The following is a 12,795-nucleotide window of genomic DNA, read 5'->3' on the forward strand; positions in this document are numbered from 1 at the left end:
CTTGATGGGATGTGGGCGTCACTGACAATGACATTTTTTGTTGATCACTAACTGTCCTTGAACTCAGTGGCTTACTAGGCCATTTCAGAGGGCAGTTAAGAGTGAACCATATTGCTGTGGCTGTGGTTCTGGAATCACATATTGGCCAGCCCAGGGAAGGATGACAGATTTTCTTCCCTGAAGGTCATTCGTGAACCAGATGAGCTTTTATGAAAATCAATGATAGTTTCATCACCTCCATTACTGAGACTAGCTTTTAATTCCAGATTTAATCAATTGAATTTAAATTTCACCAGCTGTAATGGTGGAATTTGAACCCATGTCCCCAGAGCATTAGTCTGCATCTCTGGATTACTAGCCCAGTGACATTACTACCATCTCCCCATGTGTGTCAGTGAGTCTGGTGCAATGTGTTGGAATGATATGGCTGTCATGGTTAAATAGCTGATGCCAGCTTTGAGTCTTGCAGTAGTGTGATGTGTGTGAGAGTGTTAGGTAAGAGTCATAATTGATAGAGTTTGTTGTTTGGTGAGTGCTGGAGTTGTGATGCTGGAAGTCCTCCTGGCCCCTGAGGGGACAGCACTTCTCTCCTCCTTTGGACCTCTTCAATTAAGGCTTCTACTGCAGCGTCTGAGAACCTTGGAGGACACTCTCTCCCATGTTGTGCCACTACTCAGTCTTTTTATGTATCAGAGTGACTTGTACAAGGACCCCACCAACTTGCTCCAGCCTCAATGCACATCCACTAGAAGCAGTGGCTATATGTAGTGCAGGCTAGATGTATCTTATGATAGCCTCTCATGATGTCAGGCCCCTGCTGAGGCATGCAGCCACTCATCAGCGCCTTTAGCGCTGGCTGCAAGTTACAATCATGGTAATGAGCAGGCAGCACAATGTTGGCACGCTGCCTGTACCACACTGAATGGGTACTGGATAATCACGCATCACGAATCCCATGCTTGGATATCGGGTCAGTCTAATTTAGCCCCTTTCAAGTCTTCCGGCTGCAAAGTTGTTTTAGTTGGATTGTTGTCAAATCTCCTTGGCTGTGAATAAACCTCCCCTTTTTTTTTAACTCCTCCAACATTTGCTCTATGGTTGAGCTTCTCTGAGTGGCAGAGTTATGAAGCAGGCAATAATAAACACACCATGTTGTAAAAAAGCCTGTTCAGGCATCAGAATCACTGCTTCAAGCCATCGATAACATATTCAGAAATTACCTATGTGTCTGCTAGGTCTTCATTTCAACTTTCACCAGTTATTATTTGTAGCTGTTGCATTGATATCACAAGGCAGGTATGAAGAGGGAAGAGCTGCTTTCCTAGGGACTTCCATTCCTCCTTCTGTTTTAGGTTCTTAAAATGAAACAAATTAATTTTGCTGCCTAGGACAGGGGGCTGCATTTACCTGCATGATCCTGCTTTGCTTGTCACCATCACTGGCATATTGATGGAGCAGAACCGCTGCAGTTCACCAAGTTCATGTATAGGAGGCTGTATTGAGACATTAGTCCCATTCATAACATCATGAGCTATGGGGAAGCTTCCAGTGTGGAAAAATTGCAGTGCTCTTTCATTCTGTTGCCACTTTTCCTTGGGGACTATGATAAAGTGTTGGTTCTGTGAAAGAACATATCAGTGACCTGCTTGATTGGCTGAGGTTGCTAGTGTTCCTCGTTGTAGCTTACAATGAGGCTAAGATATAATTTTTTTGTTTTGTGGTGATCTTCATTTCCACTGGCAGTGTCCTTACGGTCAATGTTGTCTGCAAGCTAGATCCCAGCAGATAGCACAACATGTCACTGCTGCCTCCCTGATGAAGTAAACTGTGAGAGCAGTTGTCTTGGAACATTACCTCATAGTTGTGCTGGTTCTATGTGGGTAGATGCCATGGTTAAGAGTGGTTGTAGGCAGCAAGTGAATCTGTCTTCCCTCTTCTTCTATTGTCTTCTTGCTCATCTTTCAAAAAAAAAAATCCAAAACTTTGTTTGCAGTAATCAAAAATCTTGCAAAGACAATATGCAGTTGTGAAAATCCTGCAGTTGAGTCTTTAACAAATAGCTTTTTGGGAGCCCAGCATGTCCTTGGCCTGTAACAACCAATTTATATAGCCAAGGGGTGCACAGCGTGTTCTTTGATTTAAACACAACTTCCATGAATTACATAGTAAAACGAAGCTCTTTAGACATTTTCAACTAGCTGAAAGGCCAGATGGCAAATTAAATACTGTGCACAATGGATTCTGCACAGTTTTTTAGCTCTAGTTTGCCTGCACTGCAGCTGAATAAATGATTCACTGGAAGATCTTTCCAAATAAATCAGTAAATATAATGAGACTCAGGAGTCAATGAAAGTCTTGAAGCTGTAATTAGTATGGACCTAGTGTTTGTACATCAATTTTACTCTTTTGTTTTAAATGTGGATTTATACACCTCATTTCAAAGCCGCAATATCACATTGATGAAAAGGATTTGGTACCAAAATGTCTCACCTTTGAAACACTGGATAAATTAAACTGATACCAAAAGGGCAGTCGAGGCACATAACACCCAGTGCTAGGGAGCTTTACACTGTTCCCGATCTGTGAACAGTAAAGCTCTCTGTGATTAATGGGAAAAAAAAACTCTTCATTTCTACCATCCTGACCATAATGACAATTATGATCTGGCTGGTGATGCTTTCAGTTAGAAAGCCTTGGTTTTGAGGCTGATTTGGGCGGGATTCTCGATTGATGCAGGAGTTCGATGCATAGCCAACTTTGATGAGATATTCCAAAGTAACTATTCCTGCAGAGACAGTTAATAAAGAAGGGAAATGCAAATTAGTTTAATCTTTCTTCAAAGATTTATGTATTTCTGGGTCTCACTTTAGAAACATAGCATAAAGCAGATGGAGAGCAAAGAGAGGCCCTCATGTTGCATGATGTCATTCCTATATTCCTTTGTCTGTAGTATGTGCAAGGATTAGATTTATTCAGCTACCTGGGTAAGGAAAACAGGATTGTATTTACTTTGGAGGAGTCAGGTGAAAACACTGAGATGATGCCTTCTTTTCAATCTCTTTTAGTGGAGATGCCCATTTCCCAGGTATTTTCCCATTGTTGAGTAATACTAATAGAGACCTGCCACTGTTTGTTACAGGGCTCACTATGTTTATACTTCAAGTCCATTTAATGGTGTAATAAATTTAGAAAGACTATGCAGAATCATTGGCATGAGAGGAACTATAGCTGCAAAAGAACTTCTTTATCTCATTGGCCTTGTGATTTTATGTTGCTTACGAAGATGTTATAGATGAAACAGGATTTATGAAGTGATCATGTTTATTTATTCAAGTAACAGGAAGCCTCGAGGGTTGGGGTAGGGGAGGGGGAATATTCGTTCATGTAGTGTCAGTTCAAGCTCCACTATGCAAACTTACATTGGTTCTCTGGGGGCCAGGCAGCACTGTGGGCCGCTACGTGAATGGCTTGTGTGGGTTTCTCCATTGATATCATGGGGGAAACTCATATGGATCATGCAGGTAGTGACCCATAGTGGTACCTGCTCCCCCAGGGAATTGATATAAGCCTATGTGTACCTGCTTGAAGTGGCACTATACAAACAACGTTTCTTCCCTCAAGGCATACAGAAAGATTTTTGCTATTTGGGTTGAGTGTTGGAGTTATAGCAACAGAAACAGTAGTGATGTGTGGAGCATCTGAACAGAAGTAGACCTCTAACCTCTTTGAACTGCTCTGCCATTCAGTTAGATCATGACCGATCTATGCCCCAGTTTCACGTATCGGCCTTTGTAATTTATCACTTGATGCCCTTATCCAACACAAATATTGATCTCGTCTTGAAAGCTCCAATTGCCCCAGCATCCACAGCCATTGAAGGGAGAGAATTCCACATTTCTACTACCCTTTGTATGAAAAAAATGCTTCCTGATTTCCCACCTAGCCATTAAAAGACTATGCCGCCACATTCTTGGTTGCGTATCAAAGGAAATAGTTTCTCTGTATCAGATCCTTTCAAGATTTTAAACACCTCGATCAGATGACCTCGGCAACATCTCATGACCTATGTAGTGAAGGAAGCAGTGGTGTTGCTGTTCATGTGATGCAATCTGTTTACTGGAACCATGTCACCGTGAGTGAAACCTCAGTGTAGCTATTTTCATACAGAGCTGCTTGATGGGGTCAAACTGTTACTTTTTAAAGGATTCAGGAAGCTAAATATAACTCGTTAATGGTGTTGCTTCAGACCAGTCAATTAAGCCAGTTAAGAGGTTTGTGTTTTTTTAAGCAGCAGATATGTAATCTATTGTAAACAATTTAAAGTTTGTCCATTAACTTCTACTGAAAATATGTGAGTATTACTTATGTCTGTTTTCCCCCTATCAATTGAAACCAAGTTATAATTTTGGAGCACTTTTTTTCAGTCTGCCTCGCCAAGTGGACCAGGACCTGTTTACCAGTGGTAAATAAATTAGGATAAACTTAACTAAATGGTTCCCTCGCCACTCCCAGTAAGTTTTTACACCCATAAATCTTGGTACATCCAGAAGTTAACAGTCTGTCTCCATACTGCAGAGCCAGGAAAGGTTGTTAACCACCTAAGGTACAAGATATCACATGCGTTGTGTGGTTAAGTATATAGAATTACATTGAATCTACAGCACAGAAACAGGTCATTCTGTCCAACTGGTCTTTGCTGGTGTTTATGCTCCACACAAGCCAACTTCCACCTTTCTTCACCTCACCCTATCATTCTTCTATTGCTTACTCCCTCATGTGTTTATGCATCTTCTATGGTATTTGCCTCAATTTCTCCCTGTGGCAGCGAGTTCCACATCCTCACCACTCTGTGTACAGAAGTTTCTCCAGAATTCCCTATGTGATCTATTGGTGACTGACATATTTATGTCCCCTGGATTTGTAAACAAGTGGAAACATCTTCTCTATGTTTACCCAATCAAATTCCTTCATAATTTGAAATACTATAATAAGATCACCCCTCAGTATTCCCTTTCCAGGGGAAAGTGTCCCAGCCAATTCAGCCTTTCATGATAAGAATATCCTCTCAGGTCTGGTATTATCCTAGTAAATATTTTATGTACCCTCTCCAGTGCCTCTGTGTATAATATGGAGGCCAGAACTGTGTACAATACTCCAAATGTTGTATAACCAAAGTTCAATACAAGTTGAACATAACTTCTCTGCTTTTCAATTCTATCCTTCTCGAAATTGTTGGCTTTTTAATGGCCTTATTAATTTATGCCTCTATTTTTAATGATTTATGTATCTGAACCCCTAGATCCTTATGCTCCTCTACCCCATTTATACTCCTGCTTTCCAAGCAATATTTGCCCTCCTTATTCTTGCTAGCAAAATGTAACATCTCACACTTATCCATATTGAAATTCATTTACCAATTACACACCTATTCTGCAAGTTTATCAATGTCTACTTGTGTTTTGGTACTGTGTTCCTCTTTATTAACTATACCCACAATTAGGTGTTGTCTGCAAATTTTGAAGTTGTACTTTCAATTCCCGAGTCTAAATCATTTATTTAAATGGTGAGCAACATTTGTCGTAGCACTGATCCCTCTGGAACGTCGGCTCCCATCTTTTGCTACCTGTGTAGCTGCCATTAACCCCCCAGGCCAGGATTTTGTCAGTGTTCTGCAGCCGGGCTGAGAGGTGGGAGGGCTGGCAAAATGGCAGAAGTGGGAAAGACAGCAGTTCGGATGCCTGCCAACCAAACTCAGGCAGCCAATTTAAATAATTAAAAGGCCAATTGACAGCAAGTTTCTAAGGCCCTGTAAGCAGTGGCATAATCCCCCACCAAATGGAGAGGCTGGCAGCTGCATGGAGGTGGCCTTGGTTTCTGGAGAGGGTGGCTCAGTGACAGCGGCTGCCCACTGACATTGGAAGTGTTACTCCTCCAATCGCTGGGATTTGCCATTCTGGCCCCAGCACAGAAATAACTAGTTAAATTTTCCTTCGAGGCATCTCAAAATGGAGGTGCCCTGTTGTTTTCCTTGCAGCTTTAGCAGTGGCCACCTCCCTCAGGCCGGCAGTATGGAGATCCTTCATTGGATGGCAGGACTGCCAGCAGCCTCTTAATTGCCCGCAACCGGGATGATTGATGCCACAGTCTCACTGCCCACCCACACGGGCTGCCTGGGAGATGGTGGCGCAGTGGTATTGTCACTGGGCTAGTAATCCAGAGACGCTGGGTAATGCTCTGAGGACTCGGGTTCGAATCCCACCACGGCAGATGGTGAAATTTGAATTCAATAAAAATCTGGAATTAAAAATCTAATGATGACCATGAAACCATTGTCGATTGTTGTAAAAACCCATCTGGGGAAGGAAATCTGCCTTCCTTACCTGGTCTGGCCTACATGTGACTCCAGGCCCACAGCAATGTGGTCAGCTCTTAACTGCCCTCTGAAATGGTCTAGCAAGCCACTCAGTTTCTCAAGGTGCAATTAGGGATGGGCAATAAATGCTGGCGAGCCAGCGACATCCACATCCCATGAATGAATTAAAAAAAACTTACTTCATGCTGCCAAAAATCACAGCCTTGTTCTTCATTTTCTTTTCTGTAGCCAGCTTGCTACCCATTCTCCTACTTTTCCCATGACTCCATGTGCTCTGACCTTAGCCTTGATTCTATGATTCGGTACATTATCAAAGGCCTTTCAGAAATCCAAATGAAATCTATGGCATTTACTCTCATCTACTCTTTCTCTTATTCCTTCAAAGAATTAATTGAAGTTGGTCAAGCAGGAACATTCCCTTTTCTAGATGCTTCTCTGTTGCATCTTTCAGTAAAGATTTCATTATTTTTTTTCTACACCTGTTGCTAAGCTAATTGGTCTGTAGTTCCCCAGACTTGCTCGATCTCCCTTTTAAAATATTAATATAATATTAGGAGGAGAATTTTAACTTTCAAAAGTGATTGAGTTTGGGACCAATGGGGTTATAAAAGTACTGAAGTTGACAGTGAATCGGGAAGCTGACTCCAAACTGCCTATCTATGCATTTAAGTGCAGCACATTGGGCTGTGTGCGAGAAACTCCGCTCCAGAGAGGGAGATTGCCAATTTAAATATGTTATTAGGTCATTATGTGTGCTGTTAACAGAGGTTTTGGCTTTTAACTGCGGGTGCATGGGTTTTCTGGGCTTACCGGAACTTGCCAGGGAAAGCAATCTGAGAGCACATGGCAAATGAGGGGCGGAAGAAATGACAGGCGAAAAATCCCATAAAACTGAAACTTCATAATTGCTTTCGTGCTTTATTGTGTGAAAGATTTTCGCTCACAAGACTCATTCTGAGAATTTACATTCACTAATTAACTGACAATTTCTACTATTTGGGAGGTCACTTTCACTACTTGGGAGATTTTGGCCAGAATTTTATGGGCTACCAGTGGCAGGACAGCAGGTGGGGGTGGGAGGGTGGTGGCAGGGGTTGTAAAGTTAGGCACCATGCCTGAGGTGCCATTCCTGGCATCTACCAGCCCTGCTGCAATCTTACCAGTGGTGGAGAAGTTATCATTTGGCCAGCTTGCCTTTAAGTGGTTAAATAATGGAGGAGGTGTCAGTGCCAAGTGTCCAGCCTGCTGGATGTAACCTCCTTTTCAGGCCCTCCTATGTCAATCAGAGGGTCTTTCCCACTCAGAGGCAAACTCCCAACAACTCATCTCCCTGACCCTTCAAGCACCACCTGCCCCACATGTGGCAGAGTCTTCAGACCACACATTGGACATATCAGTCATCCCAGAACCCATCAAACCGGAGTGGAAGCAAGTCCCCCTCGATCCCGAGGGACTGCCTAAGAAGAAGAAGGAAGATGTCTGTTCAAAAGTCTCTCTCATTTGAGTGACTGCTAGTGGCATAAATGCTGTACAGCCATAGCTTCTCTTGGCACTGTGGATTCACTTCAAGATTGTGAAGTCCACCATTGTGATGTTGTCATTTTCCATTACCACTGGAATGAATTCTTTTTCTTGCTGTCGCCTTCGCTCAGCAAGCAGTAGCAATATGGTCTATCATTTGGCAATTAAATTATTTGCCATTCCTGTACTGGTATTCTTGTTCCGTGTAGTTCCCATTACAATGATCAACAAGTCACTAAACTGATGTCACCAGCACTCTTCTGACTAGGTTTCCCCACTTCAGGATTGACCTTCTGATTATGGACAGAGGTTGCAATTGTCATATAAATAAAAGCAAAAAACTGCGGATGCTGGAAATCCAAAACAAAAATAAAAATAAAAATACCTGGAAAAACTCAGCAGGTGTGGCAGCATCTGCGGAGAGGAATACAGTTAACGTTTCAAGTCCGTATGACTCTTCAGGTTGTAATAGTCACTTACGTAGGACAAAATTCCTGAGCATTCTTTGACTCCATCTGCTACTTTAGTTGTGTCTTCACAGACTTCCCAGAAATGCTAGGAAACCAAGGGTTTAGTGAGAAGGAGGAATTGAAGAAAATTAGTATAAAACAATAGTGCTGGAGAAATTAATGGGACTGAAAGCCAATAAATCCCCAGGGCCTGATAATCTACATCCTAGGGCACTAAAGAAGGTGCCCATGGAAATAGTGGATGCGTTGGTTGTCACCTTCCAAAATTCTGTATATTCTGGGACAGTCCCAGCATATTGGAGGGTGGCAAATGTAACCCCACTATTTAAAAAAGGAGGGAGGGATTAAACAGCGAAATACAGCCTGGCTAGCCTAGCATCTGTAGTAGGGAAAATGCTGGAGTCTAATATAAAGGATGTGAAAACAGGACACTGAGGCCAGGATTTTCCATTTGGCAGGGCGGGGAGAGTAGGAGCGGGCGTGTGCGGGTGCGGACCCGATCACTGCCCGTGATCAGGTCTGTGCCACCATTTTACGTGGGCGGGCCAATTAAGATCCGCCCAGCGTATTTGCCGACTCCCGTGGATAGCGGGAGTGTGCGGGCTACAGCGGGTGTGCACAGACCGCCAGGTTCAATGGCAACCCGGCAGCCTGTTTAAAAGAAGGCCTGGCAGCCTTTTGTAGGCTGCTCACAATGACCAGTTCCAGGCAGCAGCAGAAGGGTTTGGGTGAGCAGGTCAGGCTGGAGGGTAGGCCAATGGGGGGCCAATGTGCCCCTTGTTTTTCTGATGACTGCCTTGCTGCTCTTCTCGAGGAGGTGGCAGCAGGGCGGGAGGTGCTGGTCCCCCAGGATGGGAGGAGGAGGCCTCCCCACATGATGAAAGGTGCCTGGGAGGAGGGTGCGGAGGTGGTGAGCTCCCGCGATGTGGCGTGGCGTACCTGGATCCAGTGCCATGAGCACTTCAATGATTTGTTGCGCTCTGGCAGGGTGAGGACCATATTGGCATTGGGCATTTAACCCAGCAGGTTGGCTTACCGTCTGCGCAACCCCCACCCCCCCAACCCCCAAAGCCTTAGTGTTGTGACTGCATTGAATTATTGAAGGCATTTGTCCTTTGCTGGGTGGGCAAGCAGATAGTGCTCATGCTGAGGTCAGCCTGAGTAGGTCATGAGGAGATGAGTTTTCCCCTGCAGCATGTGTTGATCTTAGTCCCACATGACTGGTTTGGGGGCAACCTGGAGGAGCTGCACCTAGGCACAGACTCAGGACTCCAGGACATATCCTTGTCAGGGTGATGAGATGGTGGAATGGGAGTCTCAAGGTGGCGTGGCAACAAACCATCTGCTGCCCTCTACGCTGCACGTTCTTGCGCCTCCTTGCTATGGGAGGAAATACCGGGGGGTTCCTAATGTGATGAAGGCAGCATGTGTCCAAGGGGGTGTGGGGGTGGTGGGGAGCAGGCCTAGCATCTTTGTCTGAGTGTTCAGCAGCAGCACGGTGAGGAGGCACTGAAGGCCTGATACGTCCCACTCTGGTTAGGGTGTGCTGTGCACAAGCAGAGTCCATGTGCAATTTGCCCTAATCAATGTTCTTCTCTCTTTTTCAGGAGAAGAATGCGCAGAACGCGGCCAAGCGTGTGAGGACTGGAGGTGGCCAGGCACAGCTCTCCATATTAAGCCGCTTCGAGCATGAGGCCCTTGAGCTGGGGAGGCACCATGCACCCAGGTCTACTGGTGTTGGTGAGGCTGGGGTGGCATGGCCAGGTATTTAAGGCCAATAGTGAGATCTGCATTGTCCTCCCAACAGCCCTAGCACTGATGATTGTTAAATTAGTTATTGTTGCATCATTGCTGGGCCATTGGTTATGGAAGGTTGAGCCATTATGAGCCGGGAAGACAGGGGTGAACTTTATCATTGTCTGCACGCTAACTGATCCACTGTCCTTGTTCTTCCTTTCAGCATCATCAGAGCACGGCCGGGAGGAGGAGCAGCGATGTCTCTTCTCACACCTGAGGGCCCTGAAGTCTCACCAGTGTCACACCATTTCTGCGAGCCAGGCACCAGCGCAGATACTAGCACCTCGGTGGGAATTAGAACAATGGCTAGTGTCCCGGGGCATAGTGGTGATGGCACTTCACAGTCACTGGAGGAGCTGGCAGAGACAGAGAATGCCCATGGCGCCAGCAGTCGGAGGACTGCAGGGGACCAGGCACATGCTCAGTCGGTGCCTGATGATGTGCCTCTGGAATCGTCTGCGATGCAGCAGGTGCAGGAAATGCGGCCGGGTGTACGGGAGCCCCTGGGGGAGATACATGAGGCTATGCTTGGCATGGTGTCTGTGGTGGAGGAGTCTACGCAGACGCTCACTGAAGCAATGAGCCTCATGTCTGAGCGCCATGAGTCCTCCATGGAGAGAGTGGTGATTCTCTGGAGAGCCTACTCCAGGAGACCTGCCAGGGCTTCCTGGGGATGCACTCTGACCAGCAAGCCCTCACATCGGCAATGACCTCAGCTGGTCAGTGCCAGCGTGGGAGATGGTGTGGGCATCAAGCTTCCCAGCTTGTTGCACATCCATCCACAGTGAGCAGGGAGGTCCGAAGTGACCTCACATCTGGTGCAGCAGTTGCCTGTCATATCTGCGAGCTCCTCTCAGGGTGCTCCGGATGAGGGTGGCAGCTCCTCCGCCCCTCTCCCAGTGATCGGAGCATCCGGTGAGCCTGCGACGACTGGGGAGATGCCAGCTGTGGAACAGGCAGCTCCCTCCCAGACAGGGCCAGCACAGGCTCCACAGGCCAGAGGACGACCACCAAGGTCATCGAGGACAGCAGAGTTAGCAGGCTGTCTCAGATGCCACTCTGAGCGATGCGGCAGCACCAAGGCGTAGCACCCGTAAACATAAGCATAAGGCACCTTAGGCACACCCTGGGTTTTTCACTGGTGCTTTTGTGTTGGCCCGAGATTAGGTCCTTATTAGTTCTTTTTGATTGTTTACACTATTCTTTTCCATTTGTGATAACTTCTGCTTCACACATTAAATGCCAGATGTGTGACCATGGCTGAGGATGCCTCGTTTCTTCTGCATGTGTATGTTTAAGAAAAGTGTAATGAGTGCTTTGTTGGACATTCAGCTTTATGTACAAAGCGCTTAGTTAGTGCTGCTAACCTGGCAGATTTTGCACTCAGGTGTCGAGTATCGGGGCAGTAGCCCAGGCTTGTCCTGGAGGTCCATCTGTGGTGTGCTAGCTGAAGGTTTGTTGGATTAAAGCCTCCCAGGTATCCCTGCCTCCCTGGAGTAGTCCCAGGTCAGTGTCTACCCTCTCAGCATTTCCCTGTGCATGCTCATCCTCAGAATCACTGCTGGACTCATCGTGTGCAGCCACAGACACTGTGTAGATGTCTTCATCGTCCATTGGGTCCCCCCTTTCCAGTGTAAGATTGTGTAGAGTGTAGCATGCAACCACAAGCACCAAGGCACAATCTGGAGTGCGCCCTCTGAGTGGTCCAGGCATCAGAAGTGCATCTTGAGAAGACCGATGGCTCTCTTCACCACAGCCCTTGTGGTGCCGTGGCTCCGATTGTACCGCTGTTCAGCTTCTGTTCTTGGATGGTGGAGAGGCATCATGAGCCACCTTCTGAGGGGATAGCCCTTGTCACCCAGCAGCCATCCATCAAACCGGGCCAGAACACTGAAGAGCCCCGGCACCTGGGAGTGTCTGAGGATGTAGGCGCCATGGGAGTTGCCTGGGTACCTTGCACAGGATAGCAGAATCTGCATCCTGTGATCACACACTATCTGCACGTTCATGGAGTGGAATCCCTTCCTGTTGACAAAGGCACCGGGCTCATCTGCCGGCGCCTTGATGGCCACATGTGTGCAGTCTATAGCACCCTGGACGTGGGGGAAGCCAGCAATGGCCGCGAAGCCTCTGGCTCGCTCTGTCTGGCTTGCCTGGTCCCAACGGAATTGGATGAAGGTCAATGCATGCCTGAACAGAGCATCTGTAACCTGCTTGACACAAGTGTGGACAGCTGATTGGGAGACACCACAAAGATCACCCACTGACCCCTGGAAAGAGCCAGAGGCATAGAAGTTGAGGGCAGCTGTGACCTTCAGAGCCACTGGCATGGGGTGTCGGCCCACACAGTTAGTGGAGATCTCAGGGCCAATTATCTGACAGATATAGTTGACTGTCCCCCTTGACAGTCGGAGCCTCCTTCGGCACTGCACCTCAGTCATATTGAGGTAGCTGCTTCGCCGCCTGTATACCCTGGCAGCAGGATAGTGGCGTCTTCTGTGGCCTCTTCCACCTTGGACTACCTTTTGGCCCTGCTCCCTTTGTGCCTGTGCTTGTGTTCCCAAATGTGGCTCCCCTGGAGGCTGAATGTGTGCTCCTAGCCTCCTCCGATTTCTAGCCTTCCCTTCCTCCTCA

The 12,795-nt window shown here is 46.6% G+C and overlaps 1 long non-coding RNA gene across 2 annotated transcripts in view; it reads right to left on the reverse strand.

Moving 5' to 3' along the window:
• Window positions 1–2,579: 2,579 nt before the first annotated feature.
• LOC144684220 (uncharacterized) overlaps window positions 2,580–12,795 on the reverse strand; it is a 151,465-nt gene continuing 141,249 nt past the window's right edge. For both annotated transcript variants that reach the window (XR_013577459.1, XR_013577458.1), the window contains one exon: window positions 2,580–2,785. This is a non-coding gene — a long non-coding RNA (uncharacterized LOC144684220). The remainder of the gene's footprint in view (window positions 2,786–12,795) is intronic.

This window comes from Cetorhinus maximus, chromosome 9, assembly GCF_964194155.1.
Source record: "Cetorhinus maximus chromosome 9, sCetMax3.hap1.1, whole genome shotgun sequence".
In the NCBI taxonomy this organism is placed as follows: domain Eukaryota; kingdom Metazoa; phylum Chordata; class Chondrichthyes; order Lamniformes; family Cetorhinidae; genus Cetorhinus; species Cetorhinus maximus.